Source organism: Emydura macquarii, unplaced genomic scaffold (assembly GCF_026122565.2).
Source record: "Emydura macquarii macquarii isolate MOO-44397 ecotype Brisbane River unplaced genomic scaffold, CSIRO-AGI_Emac_v2 contig_1477, whole genome shotgun sequence".
In the NCBI taxonomy this organism is placed as follows: Eukaryota; Metazoa; Chordata; order Testudines; family Chelidae; genus Emydura; species Emydura macquarii.
In genome coordinates, this window is record NW_027131614.1 from 1,059,955 (window position 1) to 1,076,550 (window position 16,596).

Below are 16,596 nucleotides of genomic sequence, written 5' to 3' on the forward strand. Positions count from 1 at the left end.
CACACTCTGTACAAGCAGCTGAACTTGTTGCTGTGCATGCTGCATTAATGGGTGCTGGAACGAATACCCCTGTAGTTATAGCCTCAGACTCTGACTGGGTTATACAAGCATGCTTAAATTAAATGCCCATATAAAAACAAACAAACCCATGCATAACTTAGATGGTAAACCCATCTGTCATGCTAAAAAAAATTAAAGCATTATGAAAAGCCAGACCGCAACACCAAGCTCCAATCTGGCTGTTGAAAGTACCCGCCCATAAAAAATAAAAAATAATAACAAAATAAAATAATAATACAAACAAAGCAGCCAAGGAAGGAGCACAAACAGGTTCAAAATGGCAAACGCCAATCACTCCAATAGCTGTTGCTCAAAAAAACTAAAAAAAAAAATCTGTAACCATTATAGATTTAGCAGTCTTGCAGAAAAGTGATGCTAGCATACAACAGCTGCTGCAAATAAATAAATACAAAATTAAACTGCATTCAAATAGTTTGCTTATTTCCAAACACAAAAATCAAAAAATACCAGTATAAATTGTTCCAACAAAACAACAAAATAATTTAATACAAGTTGTGCATAAAAATAGCCATTTTAATATAAAAAAACTTTAAACCACTTAAAAACAATAAAATAATAACCCAAAATATAAAACGCTAAATAAACAATTGCCTAGCCTGTGCAATAAACAACCCAAATGTTTCTAAAAAGAAAGGTCCACTAGGCCACCAAAGGCTTGAAGGACCCTAGAATTGCCTCCAAATAAATTATATTAAGTTACCCACCAGTAAAACAGGCCATCGTTACTATTTAGTAATTATTAATCCGTTTACCAAATGGGTTGAGACCTTTCCCACTCAAAACAACACTGCTAAAATACTGGTAAATCACGTCTTCTCCAGATGGCAGCTCCCCAAAAAAATTAATAGCAATAATGGTCCTCACTTTATTAATAAAATTTTAAAATACACCTAGAATGCCTTAAGCATAAGCATATACCATACCATCCTCAAAGTTCAGGAGCAGTAAAATGCACTAATCAAACTTTAAAATTGGCTTTAAAAAAAATAATCAATGCTCAAGGCAGAGATTGGGGTGCCAAATTGCCCTTGATACTCACGGATCTAAGAGTAACAAAAGTAGCCCATGGGTATTCCCCCTTTAAAGTTATAACAAGATGTAAAATAAGATCCTTGGAGCACTGTTGGACAAATGGTCCTCCAGATGAGCTCCAACCCAAATTGTTAGCTGATCAGTATGTGTCACAGTGTCCAAATGGACTTGGTACAAATATTTTTAAAATGGATCAGTAATTTGACCCCATATTAAAACCACAAGAATTGCAAATTAGAGATCAAGTGCTGTACAAAGTTATAAAAAATTTTGCACATGCTTTAAGCCCACAGTAAATGAAACCTGTGTTCACAGTAAATGAAGCCAGCCCCACTGTATATCAAATAAAAATTAAAAATAAAAACAACCCATTATATTAGTTTCACTCTTCACAGCTCAAAGCATAAAAAAACAATACCTAAATTACAGGCAGAAACAACAAAGCCTGTGGCCCGTAATACATCCTTTAAAGCGCCTGTTATTAATATTTTTGAATCACTTTGTTAATTATGCCATAAAGAACCAGCCTGAATTCAGAGAATCCATTATTATAATATATCAAGCCTTTTGCCGCAGCCTATTTCAATTTACTTGCAAAGTAACTGCTGCATATCCAAATGGCAAATTGAGTGTAATGACGGTCAACTCATGTAGTTCTCAGCAAAACCAATAAAGTTTATAAGCAAAAAAAATTATAAAATACCACAGTACAATTCCTCTATTATGCCATATAATTTAGTAGGCCACTGGATAACAGCAAATATAAAAATTAAATATATATATTATAAATAATTAATACTAATAAAGTCTATAAATCCCACTTTTGTTTTGTTTGTAAATAGTTAGCACATAGATCCACGACGGCACACAAAAGCACAAAATCAAAATATACAATATAAAAAAAAGTTGTATAGTATTGTTGCTATTGTTTTACTGTGTGTGTTTGCTGTGCTATATTAATGTAAACAAAAAAAATATAGTGCAATCTAAAACAAATGTTGTAAAATAATATCCCTGCCCACTACCGTGTGGCTGGGAAAAAATGCTTCGGAACTTAAGATAATGACTTTCTGTAATTTTGAGGGGCAACTCACAATTAATGTCACCAAAATGAGTACCCCCCAAAAAAGCTGACCCAAATGATTTAATTTATTTACACAAAGTAAGTTAAACCAAAAAAACCAGAGCAACACACACTGTTATGGTGTCAAAATCGGTCTGAAGTAATTTATAACAAAGCTGATTTTAGCTATTACTACACGGGAATATTCCAGCTAATAAAAAAAAACACCTGCTACTAAACTAAAAGTATACTTTCCACAATGGGTTTTAGTAAATCTCTCTGCAAGTATAGTAATGTACATAAACACATATCTAAGTATAGTTACACATTGTGCTCCCAAGCCCAAAAAATATGTTAAAACTTAATATTACAAAAAAAATTATGAACAGAGAGCCTGGAGGGTGAATATCGCAGACAGAATGAAGAAGGAAAGACTGGACTGGAGAAAGGCCCAGTTGTCCCAGCAGGAAAAGGAGATGAAAATGCACCAGGACATAATGGGGCTTCTCAGGCAGCAAACAAAAATGCTGCAGACTCTTGTTGACCTACTGGTCCAATAATCATAGGTGTGTCCCCCTTTACACTCAACGGAGAACTCCAGTTTAGCAGCTCTCTAACCACTGTGTCCCTAAGAACATCCCTATGCCCAAAGGTATTTAGCAGTGAGCTTCAGCTGGTCTGACCAGCTCAGTGTACCCCAATTTACTATTGTTATAATCTGTATCTAAAAGGTTTCCTGAAATCTCACTGGAAAACTAATCACTCTGTGATCATTATCATTCCTGTGGGATGTATATTCAGTCAGCCTACAAAGCATTATGCAGATGTGCTGAAATTATAATTAAAATGTGTTTATCGGCTCCCCCTGACGTTCCTGCTTTAGATGGGTTTTCACCAAGCAAAGGAAAGAAGCCCACACTTCAGACCAGCTGTGGCCAAAGTCAATCGGCTACTCATTTGTATCAGAGGTTGCAGGATGAATCATAGAATCATAGAATATTAGAGTTGGAAGGGACCTCAGAAGGTCATCTAGTCCAACCCCCTTTTCAAAGCAGGACTGACCTCAGCTAAATCATCCCAGCCAGGGCTTTGTCAAGCCGCAGCTTAAAAACCTCTAAAGATGGAGATTCTATCACCTCCCTAGGTAACACATTCCAGTGCTTCACCACCCTCCTAGTGAAAAACTTTTCCCTAATATCCAATCTAGACCTCCCCCACTGCAACTTGAGACCATTGCTCCTTGTTCCGTCATCTACTACCATTGAGAACATCCTGGAATCCTCTTTCAGGTAGTTAAAGGCTGCTATCAAATCTCCCTTCATTCTTCTCTTTAGCAGACTAAACAAGCCTAGTTCCCTCAGCCTCTCCTCATAAGTCTTGTGCTCCAGCCCCCTAATCATTTTTGTTGCCCTCCACTGGACTCTCTCCAATTTGTGCACATCCTTTTTGTAGTGTGGGGGCCCAAAACTGAACACAATACTCCAAATGCGGCCTCACCAATGCCAAATAGAGGGGAATAATCACTTTCCTCGATCTGCTGGCAATGCTCCTACTAATGCAGCCCAATATGCTATTAGCCTTCTTGGCAACCAGGGCACACTGCTGACTCATACCCACCTTCTTATCCACTATAACTCCCAGGTCCTTTTCTGCAGAACTGCTGCCTAGCTCATCCGTCCCCAGTCTGTAGCTGTACATGGGATTCTTCCTTCCTAAGTGCAGGACTCTGCACTTGTCCTTGTTGAACCTCATCAGATTTCTTTTGGCCCAATCCTCCAGTTTTTTTAGGTCACTCTGTATCCTATCCCTACCTTCCAGGGTATCTACCACTCCCCCTAGCTTAGTGTCATCTGCAAACTTGCTGAGGGTGCAATCTACCTCATCCTCCAGATCATTAATGAAGATGTTGAACAAAACCGGCCCCAGGACCGATCCCTGGGGCACTCCGCTTGTGACCGGCTGCCAGCTAGACATGGAGTCATTGATCACTACCCATTGAACCCAATGATCTAACCAACTCTTTATCCATTTTGTAGTCCATTCATCCAACCCATACTTCTTTAACTTGCTGATAAGAATACTGCGGGAGACTGTATCAAAAGCTTTGCTAAAGTCAAGTTATATCATGTCCACCACTTTCCACACATCCACAGAACCAGTCACCTCTTCATAGAAGGCAATCAGGTTGGTCAGGCATGACTTGCCCTTGGTGAATCCATGTTGAATGTTCCTGATCACCTTCCTCTCTTCCAAGTACCTTAAAATGGATTCCTTGAGGACCTGTTCCATGATTTTTCCAGGATTGAGGTGAGGCTGACTGGTCTGTAGTTCCCTGGATCCTCTTTCTTCCCTTTCTTGAGATCGTTTGCATTGTAAAAATCACCAGCAGAGGAGAAGACACAAGGGAGTCTACACTGGACAGCATGGCGTCCACATCCAGCAGGAAAAAGGAACTTTATCTGGGGATACATTCCTGAAGAATACATTCCAAAGGTTTACTGGACTATAAAGAGAAGGGGAGCGTACCCCTAAGTTATCTTTCACCTGAAGAGACAAAGAAAACCAGCACCTTGGACTCCATAGGGATTCTGATTAACAACTAACCAGCCATTGCTGGAAAAGGAAGATGGATGAGGAACTACCTTGAACAAAGACCATAACGTGTTGTTACTTATTAGCCAATAGAAAGTGTATTTTTACTTTTGTTTGTAACCCTTTATATCTTTATCCCTTATACTTGAACTCACTTAAAACATCTCTCTTTTTAATTAAACTTGTTTTACTTTTTATGTAAACCAACCCAGTGCTGCTTTGACTGAACTGAAGTGATTGGCAACTCCAGTCAAGGTAAGAAGTTGTTTCTGTCTCTTTCAAGGAACAGCAAACTTTATACTTTCTGTGAATTTCTACTGACAGGGGCTATGTGCATTGCAGAGAGACACCTCTGCAGAGCTCGGCAGCTAGAATTCATTGATTGTTACCTGCTAGGCAAGGTTTGGGCTGGAAGAGCCTGAAAGAGTTTGCGGGCAAGGCAGACAAGCTGGTGTGTCTGGGAGTTGTCACACAGCTCAGCTGCAGCAAAGTTCCCACGTGCTGAGGCTGACAGGGGTAGCACACTGCCTCACAGCTCTGGGTAACCCCAGCAGCTTGTCACAACTCCTGCTCCCAGTATTCCATGTGGCATCAAGAGCCTCATCTCCACCCCTACCAGTAAGGCAACCACAGCTTCATGTACATGGACCTGAGAGCACCACGGTTGGCGTATGTGTAGCCAAAACTGACTGAAATGGACAGGAATGTTTTCTACTTTTCTAATTTGAAAGTTTGGTTCACTTAATTTATTTTAGAAGGGGTTTTTGTATTGTATTGCTTTTTTATTTGCATATTTTTGCACTGGTTTCGGTACACAATACATTTTTATTTTTTTTAAACAAATTCATCTTTACTACTTCACAACATACACTGCAGAGTGCCAAGCACCACTCAAAGCACCCACCACTTGTAATTGTACAGGGCCACAGATATAGGATTATAGGTTCAGTAAAACACAAAGTAATAATTCTAAACGTACAGCAAGCACCGCCTAATTCATAGGTTCATTAAAATACAAGGCAATATTAATAAATGTACACTAGGCACTACCCAATTCCAAAGAACCCCCAAAACTTCAGAGCCAGCCAGAGCACAGTCTACCACACCACTTTAATGTGGCTGACCTTTCAAGGCCTCTCTCAGTTGCACAGCTCTGCACTGAATGCTTCTAATGGCCCGTGCGTCTGGCTGTTCAAAGTCATCAGGCAGCTGCTCGCAGTCCACTTTTCCACCTTTGCTTCTAAGATATTATGCAGGACACAACAAACAGCTATAACCACTGAGATATTTTTCTCACTGAGATCCAATTTTGTGAGTAAACGCCACCAGCATTCCTCCCATCTACTAAATTCACATTCAACTGTCGTTCTGCAGCTGTCGAGCCAGTAACTGAATCTTTCTTTGGTGTTGTCAAGGAGGTTGCTGTACTGCTTCATGAACTAGGGGAGCAAGAAGTAGGCTGGATCCCCTAGATCACCACTGACATTTCCACATTGCCAATGGTAATCTACCAGTTGGGAAAGAATGTCCCTGCTTGCAGCTTTCTGAACAGTCCCGTATTCTTGAAACTTTGTACATCATGCTCCTTCCCTGGCCAGCCCAGGATGATTTCCGTGAAGCAACCCTGTTGATACACCAACATTTGTATAACCATAGAAAAATAGTCCTTTATATTGACATACTTTGTGGTAAGGTGTGCTTATACCAATATAGGGATATGAGTGCTGTCTATCACCCCACCACAGCCTGGGAAACCCATTGCTGCAGATCCAGTCACTATGTCCTGCACATTGCTGAAAGTCACAGTCCTGTGCAGCAGGAGACCATTAATGGACCTATACACTTGCATGACAATGGTCCTCACTGTGGATTTTCCAGCTCCAAGGTGATTTCCCACTGACTGGTAGCAATCCAGCACTGCAAGCTTCCACAGTGCAATCACCACTTACATCTCTACTGTCAATGAAGCTCAAATTTGGTGTCCCTGTGCTGGAGCACTGGGGTGAGCTTGTCACACAGATCCAGGGAGGTAGTCTTTTGCATCCGAAAGTTCTCCACCACTGCTCATCATCCCAAATCTGTATTATGATGCAACCCCACCACAGTGCTCATTTCTCAGGCTTCACCATCTCCAACTACTCCAGGAACACCAACAACAATCTGGAATTTTTTTTGCTATACCCTTAGCAAACTGTCCTCAAAAGAATGCCGCCTGTTGTTGCAGTACTGACTGTGGGACTGCAAATACAAAAGGGTGGTGCACCCTCTATTTGCAACATTGATGAGAACAGTGCAGAGCTCTGAAGCCTCCATGCTTCTGTCAGTGATGGCAGACACCAAAAAGTGCTACATGGGTTTGTGGGATTAAAAAAGGTGTGAAAATTATGAATATGAATGGCATTATGGGATGGAGAAATTTGCGTGACTGGAACTTGACCCGTTGCTCCCAGTCACCCCTGCATGACCCTACCTTACAATGCATTACAAAAGTTTCCCAAAAGGCAATGCACCAGACAGTGGCAAGTGGCACACTGCGATACTGACCCGTGGCGCGCCACTCTCTGTATTGACTCAGATATTCCTGGTGGATACCCTCAGTGCTGATGCAAGCAGCCAAGCATGCATACACGAGTGGTATATTAACTGCGGCGACTTTACACCGATGTAACTTGTGTTGACCGAAGTTTGTAGTGTACACATTGCTCTCTGTTGTCCACTGTTCCCCTGAGAGTTCACACCAAGCACTACTCATGCATACAATTTCCTACCCACAGACAATATGGAGAGGTTAGCCTTCTTCAAAACAAATAGACACTTTTTTCCATGACAGAGCACATGGCTACTGGTAACAGGGAAGGATCAAGACATGGGCAAGGAGGCTAAAGTGGAGGGACACTGCTCACTAATAATAACTAAACACACCATGATGATGTGACTCATAGAAAACACTTGTCCACAGAGGTCCTATATACACAATGCCATCTTTCTAAATACTGCTTCACTGGAAGGTATTTGAATTCGTTTGATACATGGGTGGTGAGGAAATAGAGAAGGCAAAAAAGGACAAGTCAGCAAGTATTAGCATCAGTGTCTGGGAACTCTCTGTTTTACTCATTTGGACTATACTAGCGCAATGAGACTGTGATCTCTGATTGGGGTCCTGAGACACAAATAAACATGACTTTTAGCTTTTTAAAATATTTTGCAGTATATATGGCCTGCAGTGGGAAACCTCTGTGTATTCCTTTAAACATCTGCACACCGCTGTGGAAAAGGGCAACACATTTGCCTACTATGAATATCACAATATCACATTAACGCTGCTGCTAAGGCGAGATACAATCATAAGAAAAAGAAGCAGTGATGTCCTGTGTATGTGATAAGAGTGGTTCTACTGCTACTAACAGAAAGAATGATTCTTTAATTTATGGGTCTCGAGTTAACAGTCTATCCCTTTGGCACTGACACTTAGCTTGCATGCTTCTACTTGTCTGACACCCTAAATACATGATGAAGAAAACAGCACTGTCGCTGGCATAGATATAAAATTAAGTTTATGGGTCTTAGTTTATGTACAGCGATTTGGCTATATATCATGCAATCCTGTCACCACCTGTATGCAGAGTACAGATGTCAGTTAACTATAGCTATGTATCATTTGACATACAGTGGGTTGGAATTCATGGTAGAGAAACTATTCCTGGCCCCTGAAAGGAAGAAAATGGTAACGGACATTTTGGGGAGTGGAATTTCCTCCCACTCTTCTTTTTTGAAGATCTACTTTATCAGACCATGAAAATGTAATTAAATGCAATTTAATATTCCTGTGACAGAGCGCTGAGGGCTGGCACATGAGCCAGCATTCTGGTCATTTGTGATACTAATTAGGTTCCCCTGGAGAGGACCTAACTGGACAAAAGTGTACTTGGTTACCAGGTCAGCTTAGGGCTAGTGAGTCAATGAGCCAATTAGCCCATTAACAAGAGAGCTGTATAAAAGGGCACAGGAAAGTGTGCTTTTGGGAGGAGGGGAATGAGAGAAACAAAAGGTTAAGAGAGACTGACAAAATGGGTCCCGTGAGTACAGACACCTCACTCCTCTTTTGGAAAAGGGGTTAGAAAGTTGAGATATAGTGGGAAGACACTGCTATGGATTGGTGGAGGGATTAAAACACTGTAAATAAACTATACCGTGGTGTTTAAAAGCAAGAAGGTCTCACAGTGAGATGTGTTTATGGAAGAGATGGTGGTGGAGCTTGCTGCCCCATCACAATTAAAATTTGGGTTAAACCTGCATATAGACAAACACAAAGCCCTGGTCTATGTCTACATATTAAATTGACCTAGCTACATGGTTCAAGGCTGTGAAAAATTCCATAGGTTGACTTAATCCCCCACTGTCAATGGACCTTGGTCGATTGAAGAATTCATCCCTCAGCATAGCAACCATCTTTTGGAGAGGTGAATTAACTACATCAATGGAAAAACCACTATTGGTGATATAGGAAGCACGGTTGCAATGCAGTAGGTGTGCCACCATCCTGTAGACATACCTTAAGACATATAGGCCTTTAACAACACTGGGGTTGTAGAAGGCACACAGTTGTTTCCAGTTTCTCAAAATGGGGCTCAGCTTTCAGAAGTTTGGGAAACAGGATGTTGAAGTGTAAGTTCTTTGGTGTGTCTGTTTGTGTAGGTTCTTCAATGCCAAGCACACAAAACAAGGATCTTCATTTGAGGGGAAGGAATAGCTACAGCTCTAGTTACAGACTCATGTGATGCTGCAAATCAGATTCTCTAGCAGCCTACTACCACATGAGGACTTTACTTCCAATGGACTAAAGAAGCATAAAAATCTTTATTTGAATAAAACCTGAGGATGTCATATAAATTACCTTTATTTTTCCAGCAGTTTAATATTAATCAACCTTTATTATCCTATTCCTGGGACCAGAATTGCAGGAAACAAGCCCTGCTCATAAGATGCTTTTTCATGGAGACCCTTATCATTACAAAGAAAGAAAATGGGTCTGAAGACATTAAGGTGAAAAGTTTAAGCAGCAATTTTGCAAAGTCCAAAAAACCAGTTCTCAGACTCCACTTTCCCTGAGGTATCAGCTAAATTTGTCTTTATTTATTAACAAATCCTTGTACTTATACAGAATCGTATTATCCTGAGAAAAAAATCTGCATCACATTAAACAATCCTTCAAAGTTTTTTTTCTATCTAGTACAGAACCACCTTTTCACCTCTTGCAAAGCAGTTCAAGGCTTCTTGTTATTGTTACTTCTAGATCTAATAGGCTACCCTCCTTGTACCCAGTGTAAGCAGTTTACTGGAGCATTGTCTATATGCCGTCTTTAATCTATGGTGTCCAAACTTTGAAAAAAAGAGTTTGGCTTGATTAAGTAGACTTTATTTTGGAAACGTTTCTTCTCGTAGAGCTTTTCCATTTAGTGCACACATATCCCTCAAAGAAAACTAAAAAGAAAGGGAATTTCAGAGAAAGTGGACAAATAGCAGTCCTGAATCCAGCAATAAACTCAATCATGTGTGCGCCTTTTCCCCCCTACTCCTCATACTCTGCCATTAATATATGTGTATAATCTTATTAGCTGACTGCATTCATCTTTAATTCAGGCTATGTCTACACTAACGGCGGCAAAGTCGCCACCATCAGATCGACTGAGCGGTCAGTGAAGACCCGCTCAGTCATTCCAGAAATCGACGTATTAAGACCACCTTCTCAAATGGCATAGTGCTGCATCACCGGGATCGCAGTTCCCATCGGTGCACTGCAGTGAAGACGGCATGCAAAAGAGAAGCACAGGAGTCGACGGAAATTACGCACGTTTTTTGCTTACTTTGCATAACTCCAGTCGACTGCCGCCAAATCACCACAGTAAGTGTAGACCTAGCCTCAGTTGTCAGCAAAATTACACTGTTTTTATAGGCCATTCAAAATATATTTTAAAATGAGGTTTGAAAGATGAAAGCTTTTGCTGCAAAAATGTTTTTCTTCCATTTGAAGATTGTACAAAACTACCACTTTGCTGATCTGTAATTTTTTCCTCTTAAGAAGAAAAAAACCTGAGTGCTGTAATTTATTGAATGCCTCCCTGCAAGCAAAGAGATTGACTTTCTGTCTAAGACTGCCAAGAATTCCTGTCACTGTAAACACCAGGTTAGATTAAATTTTAAATAATAAATTCCCATGAAAGAGAGGTCATACTGTCATATAACTATCTTCTTCCAAGAGATTTCTGTTTGCTAAAGAATATCGACTGAGGTGATTGCTGGTAAATATGTGATACAGCCTGTTTGTTTTTCATTTTCAACTCCTAGCAGGCAATCAACAGTGCTGTTTCTTTAGCATCTGCTAATACATTGCATCTTAACACATAAAAACATTAACTTTACAAACTCTGTGTTACTTTAACTGGCAAGACCCAGAACATTCAGACTGAAGGCAGCTACTCTTTTCTTAAATTCATTCTTCAGAGGCTTGATGTTGCTGCACATAGTCACACAGTTTGGAAAAGCTATTGGGAGGATACATGACAATTTTCATGGCTTTCGTTAGTTCAGGTCACCAGCTTAAGCTTTGATTGTTATCTCCAATATGGTGGGCAAAACTAAAAAAATCCCCTCTAAGATCGATGGAATTACCCCTGAAATGGATAGAAACTGTCAAACAATGGAGAGGAAAAGTCTTCTCTAAAATAACACCTGTCGCATTTAACTCCTGGAGCTCCACTGTCTAATAAGTAACAGGCAGAACGCCCCACGTTCTTTGGTCCCTAAAGGCCGCAATAGAAGGTATTGCTGGTTGTCGCCTGCCATGGAACTTAACTACCACCCATGGAACCTTCCAGTCACTTGACTGCAGTCAGCTGCAAACGCTGCACCTCATCACGGTGTTCTGGCTCTGCAAGCCACTGGGCCTAAATGCTGCTTTGGGTACCTTGATATGTGCTCACACCCACCAGGCAGATCTAGTCCTTTCCATTTGTTTTTATTTTGTGACTTTCCAAAATGTTAGCTGCTACTAGGCTGAAGCTCATTCTGTAACAGAGTTTTGTGCAACTCCCACCATGCTGTGCTTCCCAGGTAAATTAGATGTGAATAACAGAGACCCTAGTAAATTTCATGAGTCTTTTGCTCTTTTGCTGGAGGTTCTGCCTGAGATACAAATCTTCTCCTTCCTCTTTATTCCTTCCTTCTTTCCCACATTCCCCCATCATTCTGGTTCCAGTTGTGAAAGTCCATCCAAAGAGAAGAATTTACAGTGTCTTCCAAAAGGTGGCACAAGTACTGGATTACTTCAGGCTCTTCTAAAAGTTTATTTCAGAGGTGAAATTACTTTTCTGACAACATTTCACCCTGGCTCTCATGAGGTGCCTTGTCTCAAAGGAGCACAGCTATCCTTGTGGCGTCTGTATCTCTCCGGTTCTGCTCCAGAGGCTCTGTGCAAAGCATATGGGCTCTCTATACTGGTGATATTCTCTAAGGTGCAAAGGGAAGTTTATGCCTGTCCTATAACCACTATGCGCCAATGCAGCTGATACAGAAAGGCCAGTGGGCAACCATGAATTTAGCATGATTTTTCAAAGGAGGAGAATTTAAAAGTAATTAATTTTCTCTTTGATGTCTCACACTACACAAGTGCATAGATCACAACCTGCTCTTGATGATGCTAGAAATACCTGCATTCAGTCTGTGACCGATATTTCTTCTCTGCTGTTGCTGATGTCAGAGGTTGATCAATCACATAGGTCTCCTCTCTCAAATCCACATTGCTAGATCCAGCTTCCACTGGCTTAGTACCTGGGACAGCTGGGTTCAATTTCCTTTCTGCTATGGATTTCCTGTCTGAATTTGGGCAAGTCACTTAGCCTTTTAGTGCTCAGTTCCTGACCTGTAAAATGGGAATGATAATACTTTCCTACCTCATAGGTGGGTTGTGAGGATAAATACATTAAAAGATTGTGAAGCACTTTGAAATCTACAGGAGAAAAGAGTTAAGTAAGAAAGTAGTATTATTACATTAATTGAGTCAAAAGTACCAGGTGTATGTAAATAAAGTCACTTCTTGGCACCTACAACATGTGAAAAGCTAGGAACAGAAGTCCTTATTAAAGTGTTTACTAATGATATAAATACAGTATTTTAAAAATGGTCTTCTAAACATGAAATTGCTCTTGAAATAGTTTTGAATAAATACACACCATTCCCTATATTAATCTCACCGCTGCAATTGTCAATTCAAGGCCTTTGTCCCCTACCCACAAAGCCAAGTCCTAGCTACATTAGAGAGAAGCACCATGACAGGTGTGCTATTGTAGGACAATGCAGATCACAGAGCCTAGGACAAAATGTGCAAGAGACCGAGAAGGCAGCAATGGCCAAGGAGGGCCAGTTATTGGATGAACTACCATAGGGCAGTACACAAATCCAGTCTGATCACCCTTAGGGCATGTCTACACCACAATAAAAGACCTGCAGCACCAAATCCCAGATTCTGTGTCAGCTGACTCGGGTTTGCAGGGCTCAGGCTTTGGGGATAAAAATGGTAGCGTAGAGCTTGAGCCCAGCCTCTGAAACCCAACCCCTTTGCAGGATCTCCGAACCCCAGCTCCATCCCAAGTCCCAAAGATCTACACTTACATTTTATAGCCCTGCACCTTAAGCTGGAGTCAGCTGACCCCGGGCAGTCACCACAGGTCTTTCAGTGCAGCGTAGATGTGCCGTACCCTCAGGGGTCATGATGAAAGAGCTCATTCTTTGATAAAAGTCTTTCCATCATCACCAGAATGACACTTAAAACCACCCTCGCTCTCCCACACTCAAAAACAGAATAATCCCTACCCCAGGAAGAGACTCCCATCATCAGATACAGAAGAGGACCTGGCGACTTCATGAAATTCACTGGGCACTCTGTTTTGCCAATCTCACACAGAAAGCATTAAAATGCTATAGTGATAGGTGCTAATATAAAACCCTAAGATAAATACACAATTGTGTCAAAACAAAACCTAGCAGCAGCTTTATGAAAAAAGTGTATTCCAGCTGATCCAACCAGAGACACTCAAGCCATCCACCTTTCTCCCCATCCCTTCACCGTCTTAAACATTTACTTTTTCCTTAAAAGCTGTTGAGATGCAGGATGCTACTTTTAGGATTCCGTGCCTTTTTTGCAACTCTGGAAAAGGTTATGGGTGTTAAGGAGCTGAGAACCTTTGCTCATATCATCCCATATCTTGTCAAATGAGCTACTACGCTTGAGCAGAGATATGTACTTGGAGGTGATGATTAAGTCAGACTATTAAAATATTGCATTCAAATGGTGAATATATCTCCAAATAAGGAATTTAAAAAAATAAAGAGAATACTGGGAAAATTTGTTCCAAAACACTCATATAAACCAAAGAAAAACCTCATTCAAATAAGCGCAGTAAATCATCATCTATAAACAGGGTGCAGTTGCACATAGATAAGTGCTTACAGTCTAGGTCTAAACAATCGCAGAAGGTAATCGCAGATCTCCTCAAAGCCTTATGAGGAAGTACAATAGAAACAGATTCCAAAGAGGCAAAACCCAGACTGCTGTGTTAAATGTTGTTACTGCCGTGCTCTTTTCTGCAATCTAGCAATTACAATATTAGCCTAGTACTATGCACTAATCCCTACCCAGCACTCTCCAACTGAACCTGAGCACACAAAAGCCACCAGACAAAATTCGGTTTTTGGATAAACACATGTTGTTCCCTCTATTGTCAACAGGAGTCACACAAGCAACTCTACGCAAAGGGAGTGAAACTGTAATAATTGAAGCATTGGGGGGTCAAATTTTCTGCCTACATCTAGTCTCTCCCTCCCCATCCCCACCCCCCAAAAAAACCCAGAAAATTATTCACATTCCATTGTCTTTAAAAAAATGTATCATTGAAGACAATATGGTGGAGATAAATTATAATGGTTACTCAGATGTGTAAATAATGATGTCTGGTTTCATGTGTGTTTGTACATCTCTGAGATAAATAAGAGATTCACATATGAAGTCAGGTAGATTTGTAGCACTTCTTGGAGGACTAGGAGTCCATAAATCAAAGAACGATTTGATCAATAACCTAGAAATGTAATTTTTCCATCTGTGATTGTATAATACTGATCATTTTCATTTTACAGAAAACTAAATATGAAAATGTAAGAGAATGCATTACAAAAAATGTGAGCAGGGAACAAAGCAATTCATGTCATACTACATGCCATGGAAGGTAAAGGCTTCTGCAAAATGTAAAATTTTCTATTTGAGGTTAAATTTTTATGGCTGAGTTATCAACCTCTGAGGTAATGGCTTTATCATGATGTTGCCAAGGTAATTTTATTTACAGTGGACTAAACAGAAGACTCCATAATTCAGGTATTAAAATAATTAAAATTCTACTGATTTGACCAAGACCATAAATTTGCATCACATTTCAAATTTATAACTAAGGATGAAACTTTTAGGGGAAAAATGGTATTTACAGAGAATAATCTTTTAGAAGCTACTTTGCTCCTTAAATAGGTTTTAATTATTTGTGGTGATAGGTAACCATTTACAATAAATACTTTTCAGAAACAGTGTTATGTCTCGAAAATAGTTCCTTTAATATCAGGTCTAAATAAACCAGAACTGAAGAGAATTATTTTCCATATCCTTCCACTGAAACAATTTTTCCCATTACAATGTGCAACCCAACATATCACATACAAGCAATGTGCTAGATTTAACACATCTGTGCTCTGTTTTAGCTTCACGGGGGCTCCATATGGGTATAAGAGTCTGCCCATGCTTCTCCAAATGCAGGATCAGGGACTCTTAGTACAAACATTGATGTGTCAGTCATTTCTAGACCATGATGCATTTAAAAACATATAGAGAAATACTTTCTGGTGTGCCATTCCTGTTAGCTTCAGTTGGCATTAGACATGTTTAGCCGACATATTATTTTAAAGAGTGTTTCAGCCAAAAAGATTTCACTTCTGAAAAAAGTGAGGATTTGGGTTAGTAACTGGTCAGTCTTGGTCTCTCTCTCTCTCTCTTATTTTCTAATTTTTATCTGAATTTTGGATATTTAGGAACCCAATCCAACTGTCACTTTTTCTTCTCGACTGCATGCAGAAGTCACAGGTAGATTCAATATTAGCTGAAAATTTTCCATCAACATTTTTAATGGAAAACTGGATTTTTAACTAATAAAAATTTTTCAATTTTTTCATTCAGAAAACCAAAGCATTTTCTTTGAGTTACCAAAACAAAACAGTTTTTCAATGAAAATTTGAAATTTTCCACTGAAAATATGTATGAAAATGTTGACAAAAATTAAAAAGATTTCCATGGGCAGAGGGGCGGGGGTGATTCTGATCAGTTCTACTCACCATCAGCAGATGGGGCAGCAATTGCAGTCTAAAAATGAGTTGAAGGCCTCCTGCTGCACCCACTTCAAAAACCCCTCAGGCATAAGGGATTTGGGGAGGAGAAACACCTGTGCTCTGCATAGCATCTGTTGCAGTCAAGACATGGGCAGAGGGGAAACCTCCACCCTCCAGAGAAGGAAGACGCTATGGAGAATCTCTTCTTTTTCTCATGCTGAGACTGGGGTCACAGGTACTTCTTGCCAATGCCCCTGTTGTCTCTCCCATTCTTCAGGGTAAAGTGTCCTCATGGCCTGTCATGGATGTTTACTAAGGAATCTACAGGGGTGCTCTTTACCTGCCCTTCTTACTCTGAAGAGAAGTTCCTCTCTGCCCCCTCCTAACTGCTACAGACTCTTTGCAGGACC

General features: G+C 40.3%; 1 long non-coding RNA gene across 1 annotated transcript in view; it reads right to left on the bottom strand.

The window, feature by feature from the left end:
• LOC137156785 (uncharacterized) overlaps positions 1–16,596 on the bottom strand; it is a 115,846-nt gene that overhangs the window by 9,517 nt on the left and 89,733 nt on the right. The gene's annotated exons all lie outside the window — the stretch shown is intronic.